Below are 14,776 nucleotides of genomic sequence, written 5' to 3' on the forward strand. Positions count from 1 at the left end.
AATTGCTTTTAAATAATCTATAAAGGAGGGAGAAGATAATCTGTATCCTATACAGATATAGATAGAATCATGCAATCTGTTCTCTGTCGAACAAAAAAAAAGTAAGCTGCCGAGATAGATGCAGTGATTCTCTTGCCTTGTATCACCATAAAACTGAAATAGCATCCTAGTAAATCGGTCCTGCTATCTATGCAAATCAAAGTGGATATTCTGTGCTCAAAGTTCCATTTATTTGGTAGGAAGCAGTTGGAAATGTCCCTTGGTGAGAAGCCAACTCCATCTCCACAATGCTTTTGGTCCTTGCTTTCACATAGATCTAGACAGGGTGTGACTGCTGCATGTACACATACCTGCTATGACTTCACTCTTTCTTGCCATTAGTACTGCACATAAAATGAGTAGGGCCATAGTATGACAGATGCATACAAGATTTTTCTTTAGGGAAAATACCTCCTATGCATCAGGATGAGTGACAGGAAAAAGATGGCGGTAAGTCCTTATTCAGGTTGCTCATGGGTCAATATAAAGAATGTGGTTTTAGTTGTATTATATCTTTATTTTCATTTAGTTTCTTTTTTGCAGATTGTAGGAAAAATTTTGGAATGATGCTGTGTTGAACTTTTTTTTTAAGTAATTAAATGATAGCATTATTCATGTAATAAAACGTTTGTATTCACTTGCTTCGAATTTCCTCTGAAGTTTACTACATTAAAGGAAGCACAACGGCTTTTGTATTTGCATTAAATTTTGTTGATTCATAGTAAGAATCAGGCTTGTATTCTTGTTCTTTTGATTCTTGCTGTCAACATCCTTTTCGGTAAATCAAAGTCCCATAGGGTATCTTTGCCTTTCCTTTTTACTCATTTGTCTAAATCCAGTAAGAATGGAAGAAACACTTAGGCTTTTAAAAGAAAAACACCCACAAAAATAAACACAAAAAAAAACCCAAAGGGAAAAAAAGCAAAACCAAAACACCTCACTATAAACAATATCATTAAGACAATTAAGGACTTGTCCTCCACTCAGCATGCATACATTACTCTGATTAACATTATCAGGAAATACAGGCTCACGGACTGGAGAATAGGTCCCTTAGCTCAGAAGAGAGCATTACTCTTGTAACTGAATGTGTCCTTTCAAAAAATGACCCTTAAGTTTATCCCACAGCAACTATTTTCCCTTTTACTGCATATTTGAAACTATTTCAGTTTGAAGTGCTGTCAGAAGACTAAAATCTTGTTATAGAATTCCCCACAGAATTCGTACCACGTTTAAAGAAGCACTTGATATTAATTGCAAGATATGTGGAAATAAATTCTGTGATACCCATCTTACAGATGGCAAGGGCCCTGTATGGATGTAACAGGGAACAGAATCTATCCAATTTATTCTCCTTAATGCAATACCATACAAGAATGTTTTTGGAGAGAGAGAAAAAAGAAAAAAAAGAGGAATTGAAAGTTCATTTTGTCTCCTTGTTTTTTGGGTTTTTTTTTTAATTCATTATAACTAATGGTCTATGGATAATTTCCAGGTCTATATTCTGCAGTAATTATAACAAAAATGGAAACTTTTATATGCAGATATGGGATTTAGTTAAAATAAAACAAACAAAAAAAACCCCAAACCAAGGAACCCAAACCAAGCCTCACAGAAGTTTTACAGAATCCTAATTCTGTTCCAATTTTCCACATTGTATATGGGAGGAAACTTATTTTAGCAAGTCATTTACTGAAACAATCTCAAAACCAATTTCGTTAACTTATGTTCCTCATATCAGCTGACAAGGAAAATATTCAAGGTTTTGCTTTCTCAGCTCTTTTGATGGACAAAATATTATACCTCCCTCGCAGATGTGCCATCATGCAGAGCTGCTTTCAAAACAAGTTTAAAGAAGATATGCTAGACTAGCAACTAAATTCAATCACTCTGTTTGGCTAACAGATACTGAACCACAGTGTCTTTTTCCAGTAGAATTCAGACTTGTTTCTAACTTACTGCATAACTAACTTGAAGGCCACCAAGTAATTTCCTCCTATGTATGCTAGAGATTGTCCATTGATTGGATACAGATACGTAATTCACTTGTGTATATACAGTTCAATATCTCTTTCATTCCTCTGTGTGAAGTCTCTTATCTCTTCACTAGAAGATAGATGTGTTTAATCCTGGTAGAATGTGTTTCTTCTGGAAAGTTTACTGAGAATGGAAAGTAATTAAATAATTAGTGTGTGGCCTAAGAAGGTTAATGCTCTTCATTATTCTTACAGAAAAAAAATCTACTTAGGTCAACTAGAGTATTTTAGTTGGCTTCACAGACTTTTATGGCTAAAATGAATCATTAAAGCTTCTACTCTGAATGCCTTCACATTACATTTCATCCAATTAGTTTTTCAGTGTGCTCACTAAGCTGTTTTGGCTAAAGCTTATCTTTCAAAAAAGCATCCAACCTTGATTTTATAACCTTAGAAGTTGAAGGACTAGTCACATCGATACATGTGTTGTTTCAGAGATTAAAATCTGTGAGAAAATGGCATTTGCAAATTTAGGCTTTTCAAGCATAAATTCCTTTGATTTATGCTTCTAGAAACTGGCTAGGTTTTTTTCCTTATTATTGATAAGTTTTACCCTTTTACCATCCATTATCTTCCTTGGAAATTTATTTGTGAAAACACACAGTTTCTGAGTTCTTTTAACAAACAAAACATCTTTCTCTGTCTTCATTAATCAACAGCTAATTCTAATTAATTAGCAGCTACCTTGAACTTGTTTCACTAGTTTATAATAATGTCTGTAGAAGACACAAAATATCTAATTCTATTTCTTCCACAGTTTTTAACATGGATTTAGAAACCATGGCAAAAGATCAGATTGCAGCTGACAGTCACATTCAGATGTAGAATTACCTAAATGTATCCTCAGTATGACCCAGTCTTTTCTAATCTATAAATCTAAAATTAATTTTGCCCTTTTAATATACCACCACAAAGGACAGTTTTTCAGCTATAACCACCTCCTGGAATTGTTACTTCCGAGAGCTGCAGCCCCTCATTGTGTAATAATAGTGACATTCTTCAGTTTTAGATAGGTGATTTAGACCTATGTAAATATGATTCTAACTTGTGGTACTGCTATGCATCTCAAGTTTTTTCTACTGATCTTCAGCTGTCTCTCTCCATTTAATAATGAACTGCTGCCCAGGCTGCTAGCAAGGCGCTAGTACCTAACACTACTTTCTTTTCACTCTGCACAAAGTTAAATAGAAGATACGGTCTAGTGGCTGGCATGGGTGAGTTCCAAGCTAGTAAGCCTGTACATTTGATTGAAAAGAGTAGGAAGTGCTGCAATAGAAGATCTATTACATCATTCTCAAATGCAACTGTGCCAGCAACAGCAGCTGGGAAGAGTATGGGGTTCTAATTACAGATTGCATCAATCTCTGTGAACAGAAGCAAATCTCCTTCCTAAGTTTCAGGGTTGCAGCTTGCTTGGAGAGGCATAATGAGTTAGGATTAAATGTTCACTTACAATAGGATGACATTATAGGATGTAAGCAGATGTTGCACGTAAGAGCTTTAATGATGTATATTTCAGTGCACCAAAACTTCAAACTTCTAAAATTAAGTCTTTACAAACCCAACTCTAAGTGTAAGGATCCCTGCATTTATTTTGGGATGCAGAATGAGTGATTGGAAGGATGTTCTCTGTGCATATTAAGTAAGATTATAAACCAGTTAGAAACTTCTTAAAAGAAATATTGGGAGAAGGAGGCAATAAATATTTAAATATTAACAGAAATGGAGGCATTACAATGCTAGAAGTCAACTTTTACCAGAGAATATGGAAGAGCAAGCATGTGATCATATTTTTTCTCCTATCACAACATTAATCCCCAAAGATTCTAAATTAGGATAACATTGTTCTAGTCCCTTAAATTAAGACTGTTACTAACAATGCAATTGTAGTTTTGGGGCATTAATGACATAGTGTTATACAAATCTGACTTCAAAATGAACTTATTAAAGGCCAAGAGTTGGTTTCAATCACACCTCCATTTTGTTTTTATTCCTGTTACTATGTGTTCATCACTGCTGCTGGCTTCAGAAAAGAAAATACATATTTCCTACTTTATCAGGAAGACTATAAAGCAAAAAAGAACCCACTGAAAACCCCTTTAAAGTTTGTGTAAATGTCAGTAACAGGTGTTAGACAGATTTCCTCTGCATCATCTGTACCATGAAACCAGATATATTGATGCACTTGCTCTCCCCTCTGATGTTTTAAAACCTACAACAAAACACAGGACTTTTCAGGTGGGTCAAGTCTTTGCAGAATTACAATAAATGGTGAGAAGGGAATTATTTAGAGGCAGAGGGTTAGATTCCTAGGCCAGACTTCTGTTTCAAATAGATGGCAAACCTCAGGCACCCCTACATCAGAAGATCATCAAGGTCAACGCATCTGAGCTTCCAGTGATCCCCAGGTATTAGTTCTTCCAAGAGCATCCTCTCACAGGAGGACACACAGCTGCACAATGCCAGCCAGTAAAGGACATCTGAGACTTGGGGTTGCCTGGCACTAAGTGTGGCCTTCAGAATCAGGCAGCTACAACCATACACTGACAAAGCCTTCCTCTTATAACAAGAAAAGGTCCAGTGCAAGACTATTGACAGTGTCAACTGCTGGCAAAAACACTGTTTGGATTTTCCATTGAGGTGGTTCTAGAGCACAAAAGAAATGCAAGACCTAGAAAGCCTAAATAATTCCCTGTTTGATGAAAAGGAGTTTAAAAGGGATCTGAAACCATTTTTCTTAGACATTCTTAATCATTCCTCATAGAGCAGATATCTATGAGCTGAAAATAACATATTACTTAATAAGTTTTTTTCATCACTAACAATAAAGAGAATCATGAATCTACAAAACTTTAAAATGGCAAGTAAAGCTTTTAAAATATTTTTAATGGAACTGCTTAGCTAAATTTTATGGCAAAACCCACGGTGCTCTATAGAAGCATGTCTCAAAATAAAAGAAGTGCAGATAAATCATGAACGCTATCAACAACTGCTACTTTCTTCAGCAATTACAGTGCTTCATAACAGACTTGCTTCTACATTCCTCTTCTAGTGAGATAACATGCATATATTCATCCTTATGAATGAAGTGCCTTGAATGCCATTCATGTCAATAAGGAGTTTGTAGGGAGTGTTGGTGTCAGGGAGCAGCCAGAGCTGCTCTATGGAGAAGGATGAGCAGAATCTGAGGGGGATTCCAGAACAGACTGAACTCATCAACAGCATCACCCTGGAATTACCTGAGTGGGCCAGCAGGGCAGAGCTGCCATAGCAGTGCATCCTATCAACAGTCCAATGGCAACGAGACAAATGGGATGTGACAAGTCAGGTCCCAGGTCAAGTCAGCACAAGAAATGCAGCCAACATCAGGTGGGGGCTAGGTACAGACACATCTACATTTTAGCCCATAAACTGCAGGCTGAGCTGAAATGAGGTGTCCAGGCCCCAGTGTGCAATGTGGAAGAGTCCCAGAAGGTCCCAGGTGAGGTTAGTCAGAAACGCTATACATGACTGGTGCCCTTGGGGCATTGACACAGAGATCCTCTTTACTTTTATTTTTATTTTTAATGCTAAGTAAGCTGCTTCTGCCATGCATTTATAATTACTGTTCTTATTTTTTGACAGACATGTACAGCTGTGTTCTTCAAGTACTTCAAATTCTTATTAACATGGGGTTTTTCATTTCAAAAAGAGCAATATGCAATACCTATTCATAAATAAATATTAAATTGGGTCATATTAGTTCAGTGACAGCAGTTTATTTGTGCTTCAATCCTTCCTATACAAAACTGACTGGAATGAAAATTCTCTAAATGGCTTCCTGTACAGAGGGTCAAGGTTTTCTTCAGCCATGCACAACAAAGACCAAATTACTGAGCCCCACAGTCTCCAGGATCTACAAAAAGTCCAATGCTTTCTGAGAGATCCTCCCTCTCTGCTTTCCATTTGTATGCATACACCAGCTTCCAGCATCCTGGCTCCATCCCTACAGGCACTTCCCAGGCACAGTATGTTATTTTCATTGCTATGGCATGGAGAACTTGAATTTGACACAGAGATTACTTTTATTTAAACACTGCACAACTCAAGCAGGGAGAGTTTGGCTTCAACTGCAGACCAGAGCCTTGGGCTTCGAAAATAGAAGCCAGACTTTGTATATGCAACCCACTTCCTGGCTGAAAAATAGCAACTACTGCCTGCAGAACCTGTGCAGAAGTTGTGCAGCTTCACAACGATAGATTTTTATTGAGAAAAGTCACTGCATAGAAGAAAATCTTACTATTACTGAGGTACTGAATAAACACGGTGACAAAGAGCAAGGACAATTAGCTAAATTTAGAGCGTGGATTCAAACCTCTTCACCTTACATTGCCGATTATGTCTATTTTAGGACTATAGTTGCCAGCAGAAAAAGATATTTCCACAGATAAATTAGAACACTAGTGGCCTCGAGGTGCTGAGTTTTTTGTCTGGTGTTCATACAAAGAGTCTTAGCAAATAAGAGGTCTGTGCTAGGTGATTCAATCAGAGCCTAGAATGGTAACAGGTAGAAATATAATTTCTGCAAATCTTTCATTTTTTTCCCATGTGTGCTGAGTTTAGAATAAGGTACTCCTTTCTTGCTTATATTTTATTTGGATGAATGATTATTCTTTCCCTCATTCAGGCTTCTCAGGAGTTTGTCTTCTGACAAACACAGGCTTCTCTATGCTGGAAACAGTACTGGGAAGAGAGGTAGCAGGTAGAAGAGGGATCATTGTGTTAGTCTAGCCCTGTTGTGAACCCAAGAGCTTGGAGGGATCTGAATTGTCCTGTTGTGTTTCTTCTGCATAGTAGCAAAAAAATGCATAATACTGCCTTGAAAGAAAATTTTATTTTTTACTTCTTCTCTTAGGTGTTTAATTTATCTAAGGAACATTACTTTCCTTTGTTCTCCCTCTTAAGTAGCTCTCTTGGATTCTTATTTCCTATTTTGATCCGTATGCGTGCCCACCTTCCTTTGATGTCTTCTGCTCTGTGGTCACCTGTCTTGAAGAGCACTTTTTCCTCTGCCATTCATTAACTCTTATCTCAGCAACCAGAATATGTCCCTTTATTTGTGTTTGCTTTGGCATGCTTGCTTTTTAGTTTTATATCTAAATGTTATTTTTCTCGCTTCCTGTCTTTAAGGATTCAGCTGGCACAGAGAAAGTGCAAGTTTCATTACACCAGGTTCCTAATAGTACTTTTGGATTACTTATGTCAGACCTTTAAAATCAGTTAATCCTATACCCCTCAAGTCAAGTAGGTTTACTGTTCTCCTGAAGAACTGATTTTATCATCTTATAAGTATTATAAATGTACTGCCTGGTTCTTCAGTCAACATCTCCATTAGAAATACTATTCTTATATCCCAATAATTTCAAATTACAATTGTACCAAAAACTCGCCTATAAATACTGGTCCACTTACACTTCTTTGTTCATATCTGAAAGGGAAAAACAAGGACCTTGTATAAGGTCTTACTTTGTCTTACTTTTCTGAATCTAAGTGAAAGACTGACATGGTAAGGGCCAGAGAAAAGCTACTACCTATGCTTCCTTCCTTTCACATTCCAAGATAATATTGCTTAAAAAAACAAGTGCTGTTCTGATACTTCATCTTTAATTTAGACTACCCTAGAATTTGTCAGCTTAAACCAGAGACTTAACACTATTTCTGTGCAGCTTTTCTGTACTTAGCGACAGACAATCCATTCTGCTGTGGAGCAGTAAACAAGCTCACTGCAAGATGCCAATTGGGAATCACAATGGGAAATAACTGATCTCCTGTGTGATATTAGCTAAAACAGTGTGTCCTACAGCCAACCTTGAGACTTGGTAAAACATTGTTTTGTGAGAGATTAACTCATACTTAATAAAAGATGTAACAAACACCATACATTATCAGATATGACAGAGGCATTTTTAAACAATTTTAGTTTGTTGAGAGGTGATTAAAGCTAGCAATCATAAACATCTGTCAAGAGATGTTGTGTATTAATAGATCGCATGTGCATGTACATATGTATTTATGAAACAAAAATGAAGTTAAAAGCAACTTGAAATCTCATTTCTACTTTTTTTTTTTCCCTACTAATACTGACATAGTACTGAAGTTGGTTATTTTACACAAAAAAACACAGGGTCAAATTCACCTGTTTTCTCAGGCATCTCTGGAATGCTATATATCTCATGCCAAAACAAAAGAACTGTAAATCTGAAATAGCTGGCAAAGGAGTGATGGTGATGATGTTGAGTTTCTGACTATTTTTATTTAGAAAAATAACCAAAAGTATTTTAAAAATGCTGATGACATTTGCAACTAACTTTACTGAAACGCTTTGATTACACAGCAGTAAGACTGAAGAAGAGAAACTTTAGGAAAAGCCGTCTCTTTACATCTATCAAATTCTTGACTTGTCTCAAAAAAATAAGAGAAAGACACCCAACCAAATCAAACCCGCCCCCCCCCCCCCCCCCCCCCCATGAGATTGTAATAAAAGCTCAGATCTAGGTCTTACTGGGGCTCTGATTTTATTTGGTGGTGAAAAAGTGTAAGATAGGGAAGTTATTTTTAAGATTAATAGCTAACAAGCTAAGGATAATGCACCACCCTTCAGTTATTTTCAGTTTATTCAGGTCATGGAAAAGGTAAAACGAAATTGTGGCAAAGAGAAAATTATATAAAGGGGAACCATGACTCAGGATGCCTGAAAAACACCTTATTCCTTTAAGCAGATTAGTTGGAACCACATGATTCAGAATCTAATGATTGTTCTTTTGCAAGCAGGTAAGTAAAATTTGCTATTTTCAGTTGCTCAGTGCTAAAGTTATCCCAAACGTTCCTTCATAAAGAGTGATTGCATTCAGTGTAAAAGAATAATGTAAGGAAAATAAAGGAACTACTAGAGGGAGAAAATAGGAATTATCAGTATTAGCAATCCAAGTCTCTCCCAATGTCCTATTTCACACAATCAGGACGCTGTAACTGGAGACATATCAGCTTACACCAGTCAGCATTACTTCATTTTCTCTTGCTACCCTCTGGCTGAGAATTTCTATCTTGTATTGTTCAAGTTGCTCTGCCACCTGTCAGTGTTATCTTGATAAGTACCTTTCCTCTCCCAGTTAAAATGCATGGTGGGTCATGCATATGAAAAGCATTTCTATTCCTTGTAGGTGATCAGAGCACACATTATGTCCTGGGGTTATCAAAAAGCCCCTACAAATACGTCCAACTGTTCCATGGCTGAGGTGATGCTTAAAGCTGCACAGTATGGGCTTCAGTTATTGCTGTGTTAAATGTTTTCTTTGACTGAGAAACTTCTATCAGGGAAAGCTATTATCTGCCTTACCTCCTGGACACCACCATGAAGCACAAGACTCTTTGCTGCTATTTTTACGAAAGACTTGCTACATTTTAGTTACTTGTTCTTCCCTTTGTGTGTATGGATAGATATAGACATACATTAAGTTCCCCCATTCATTCTGTAAGTGGAAAATTAACAACAGAATTTATCTCAATTTCTTACTTAATTTTCCTTATAGGCCGAGATTTCCTTTTAAATAGCATGCAAACAAAATGTGATATTTGAATACTGGTAATATATATCCCCAAACCTCACTGTTACCTAAGGGGAAAAAATGATAGCAGAAGTACTATTTCCAAGCAACAAATTCACATGCAATATTCACTCTTCTAGTCCAGTTAGTTTGGAGGTAACCTTTTCCCTAGACTTTCATGGTAGGTGGGACAGTAACTTCTGTGTAAGGTCACTAACTCTTACATATCTTGAGAAAGGAAAAGGTAATGTCAGCCAAGGTAAGAAAGTCAGCAAATGATGGAAAAAGCTCTCCTCTCCTCTCCTCTCCTCTCCTCTCCTCTCCTCTCCTCTCCTCTCCTCTCCTCTCCTCTCCTCTCCTCTCCTCTCCTCTCCTCTCCTCTCCTCTCCTCTCCTCTCCTCTCCTCTCCTCTCCTCTCCTCTCCTCTCCTCTCCTCTCCTCTCCTCTCCTCTCCTCTCCTCTCCTCTCCTCTCCTCTTCTCTTTTTTGGTTATGCTAGAGCCATGGGAAACTTCTTCACAAAGTGCCTCATGCTGGACCTTCATGGTAATTGTACAATTTGGGACTTGAATGTGCTTCAAGGAGATGTCAAAATGCACTAAATACTGACAGACTGTGATAATCTTTTATTTTCTCTGTTTTGTGTCAGACATGATTCACTGTGTTGTAAGATGGGTAAGCTTATAAAAATAATGCAATTTCCTCTACATGTAGACTAATGATAGGCAAGTGGGACAGTGTGCCCCAAGGCCCACCACTTGGAAGGATTAGAGTCCAAACTTCTTACAGTATAATATATTATCATATATCTAAGATGGAGAGAGTATATCATCATATATGTAAGAAGTACAGAAGCTACATAGCTGTGAATATAGTGGAGAAAGCAAAAACTAGGCCTGCAACTCTTTGGTCCTTTGTAAATCATTACCTTAAAGAAAAGGCCTCACACAGGAGAAAACACATCCTCAAACTGAAGTCTGTTGGAAGAAGATTATGGGTCTAGATTCTATTTAAACCAAATCAAACCAACAAACAAAAATGCAACAAAATTAAAACAAAATCCACAACACTCACACTTTTAACATACATTGCATATTTGTAAGGGTCAGGGCATGAGAACTCGGCCTAATTTCTGTAACTTCATAATGAGTCAAGAATGAGTTCATTGCTATCTTTCGCATCTCCTACCCTGAAAAATGCATGCTTCAGAAGAAACAGCCTGAGGAATTTGTATTCTATGCCCCTAATTTTCTAGAATATTAACAGTGAAGCTTAAAGCAACTTGGAACATATTATGAACATGTTTAAAGTTAACCCAGGGCCCTAAGTGCCACCCAGAGGGGATTCTTTGAAGTCAGAAATTCTTGGTCAAACATGCAGACTTATATTGTTCAAGCCAAGCAGTGTAGCAAAATGAGGTCAAGTAATATGTACTGAATTATTGACATTCCTGTGGTTTCTCTGAGAAAACACTAGGTAACATAGCCTAGCTGATAATTAAAGTTTGTACATACTGTAGAGCTTTTCAACATCAATATGATTTTCTTTCAGATAAAGTTTGACTCAGAAGGGTAAAGGTTGTGTCCAACTCACATTTGAACAAATCTATCAATGCTTCCCGTGTGCAGGTGAAAGCCTTGTAAATAGTGAGCCAGGTGTGTGTGTGTGGGGGGGAGGTTGTTGTTTGTGTTTTTCTCTTAATTGTCTACAAGTCCCATATTTCATAGAGAAGCTGTCTAAACTAAATCAGATATCCAGTATGACTTTGTTTTATTGCTGCTATCTGGTTCAAAGAATTTTCCATCCTGTGTGTTGCTTTAGCATTGGGCTTTCATAGTAAATATACTAGAACTTTTAATTTTTCTGAACTCTTCTATGTGTATATGAAATACTTTGTACTCATCAGCACCCTAGCTGATTTCTCTTGAACTACTAAATAAAATGACACTAAAAAGCAGAGCAGTAAAACTATGTGTGTCATCCTCAACAGCAAGAGGTATTATCTCTTGCAGGTAATAAAACATAAAAGTTCTTATGAGAGAACAAATCAACAATCAAGTGCCAAGAGCAGAACCATAGGAAATAAAAGCCTTTTACATTTTAAGCAGTGTGGATAGAATAAAAAAAGATGAAAAATAAGACAGTGGGAAAATCCCACAAAAGAGAGAAGTCAAGGCAAGAGGCATACCCGATATGATCAGCAGCACAGTACACTCATTATCTAACCAGGTATGTTTCACTGGAATCCTAAGTCATTAGATGTGCAAATATTTTGCCTTTTGAAAAACTCTGAATGATCTGATAATGGGCACATGGCAGGGTATAATTGTCTCATGCTTTATTCCTGGCTTGTTTCACTGAATAGCTCAGGACGGATCACTTTTTACCCCTCACCATCATCTAAGTGTGAATAATTATAGCTATCCTACTTCACAAAGGTGGTATTAGGAATAATTTAATTGATGCCTGTGCAGTGCTTTAAGAAACTTGGGTGGGTAGATCAATGCTAAATTACAGCATGCAATTATATTCAGCCTGGGGGAGAGAAATCAATATCCATATGGCAAGGCAGGAGGAACACTTTCATGATCCTCTTTTAAATCTCCCTTACCCCACTCTCACATGCCTGTATTTTGTTTACTTTCTTGGAACTAGTTCTGGACAGCACTGGAAAAGGTGAGAGCACAGTTGGAATCCGTGAGTCCATATCTGTGGGAAACCACAGCAAAAATGAGAGTCTGGAAGAGAAGAAAAAGAGTAAAAGTGGTCAGAGCTGAGCTCTCCCATATTATGTAGAGTATTTAGATTTTCTCCACTTTGACACACACACTTGGATTTTTAATCAAGTTTTATCTTTTAGGGGAGTACTAGTTCTAGACGAAATCTGAAAATGCTGACTTTTTTTTTGCATTTTATGGCAGAATATTTTCTTTTCCTTCCTTTGGAATAATGAGTGAAACTTGAAAATATTTACATTTCTGTAAAATTATTTCTTACATGAAATGAGATAATAACTGATTCACTGGTTTTTATCTTAAGGAGTAAAAAAAAAGTTTCTTAAGATAATTTTTATGTCTAAATACATACATTCAACTAGTAAATATTTTCAAAATATTAGATTTATCTCAAAGCAATGCTGAAAAATGAAAACATTGAAATAAAGTTTTCTAGTATTTTTCTCATGTATGATATGGGCAAATATCCCAATAAATATTATTAAAAAGCACATTTTTTGCAAAAAGAAAATAATATATAAAAGTGTGTGTGTGTGTATATATATACACACACACATAAGTAAATTTGTTACATGCACAGAATTTGGATCTTAATTTTGTTGTGATCTCTGCACCACTCCAAAGGGTTTAGAGAGCTCTGTTTTTCCAATAGGTGAGAACTGTTCTGGGAAGAGGGTGAGAAATAGCAAATGCAGTGATCCATAGTTATTAGCACAATTCCTTTGGGAGGAGGAAAGGAGGAGTTGGCAGCTGAAATTACATCAGGCTGGCCGTGAAGCTTGAGCCTGCCTTCACTTCTCAGATCCAGGGCCAGAATTAAACAGCAACTCAGATTTGGGCCTGGATAACACTCGATATGTATATAGGCAGATATATTCCTGGAAAATGCATATACACGTGTGTTGCATTTTGTGTTCCTAGTAACCACAAGAGAGGTTTTTGGTTCAAGACTGGATTATATTTAGTCTTTTTTCTTTTACTCTTGACTTTTGCTGCTAATGAAATACATGTTTTGCAAATTTGGTGCAAAACCACATTGAATTTCCACAAGTTTATAACGCTGGATCCTTTCACGAATGTGTTTTTATCTGAAATCTTTCTCTTTACTGTTGTTGATGCTGCTGCTGGTTTTGGGGACTTGCAATTAAAAGTTAAGTGGAAGTTTTTGTTTATTTTGCAATAGAATTCTTAAATATTTATGAAGGACCTTAAGTCTAACTAGCCTTGAGGAAATAAAGATGAATTAATAATTTATGTGGTTGTTTTGCAGAAAATTAAAGGTTGGGAACAAGTGTTTAAAAATTAAATTATCCACAATATAAGAGAGCAGATGTTATTTTGTTAAAATCTTGCTAACAACAAAGTACGATGAGGTGTTATCTTTTCCTTGGTCCAAGAAAAATCTTAATGATTCATTACAATTGAGCAGATTCTAAAGCCTGAGGCTAGCTAATGTCAGAATAATGAAGAGGAACTTCAATTATGTAGCCCAGATTTTTTAAATTTGTTTTTGTTCTCTTTTATTGCTTGCAGTGAGAAAGAGTCTGTATCTCTGTATTGCACAGTGATTTGTAAGATGTTACACTCCCACAAAAATCACTGCATATTTCATTAGCAATCCTACAATGGAATCTCCTGCAACAATAATGTGTGTGCATCTACCTGTGTAAATAATAAAAATAGTAACAATCATCATCGTCATTACAATGAGATTTTAGATGGAAAAGAGATGCTAAAATTACATAGCTTAATAACTTCAAGATTCTTACTCTTTTCATCCCAAATTGTTTAATTTTTTTCTTTCTTTTTTATAAATGAAAACTGTCTCTTACTCTCACTTACTCTGGACAACAGAGTTGGCCAATTTCTGGTCAGCATCCTAAGTCATACAGGTTTCATAATGAGTTTTCTTCTTGTCTTTGATAAGCTAAAACCAAGAAGGCAGCCTTTTAGAGACACATTTTTACAATAAAATTCCCTTTACAAGTATATTACCTAGATCCTAAACATGGCCCAGTTGTTAGTCCTGCTTCTGGATCGCTTTGCGGTGCAAGGCTGCTACTAAGATCAAGACAAATCCTTCAAAACGAATCAACCAACCAAAAAAAAAAAGGTATCAGATCAGAACTTGGACAAAGACTCATTCTATTAATGCATATTCTAAGAGGTCTGTATCTGCAGAAATATAAACCAGGATCTGGAAAATGCATGCATTAGTTTCTCCTCTCATTTCCTTGCTGGTTTGAGTGTGAGTGCAAATGCATATATAAAACTCAGTCATTTTGGCAATGTAAAGACATAAGCATATCAATCTGTAACCACAACTGCAAATATAAAAGAGATTTCTTTATCCTTCAAAGATCTGTACAGCAGAGCAGATGAGA

Source organism: Catharus ustulatus, chromosome 3, assembly GCF_009819885.2.
Source record: "Catharus ustulatus isolate bCatUst1 chromosome 3, bCatUst1.pri.v2, whole genome shotgun sequence".
In the NCBI taxonomy this organism is placed as follows: Eukaryota; Metazoa; Chordata; class Aves; order Passeriformes; family Turdidae; genus Catharus; species Catharus ustulatus.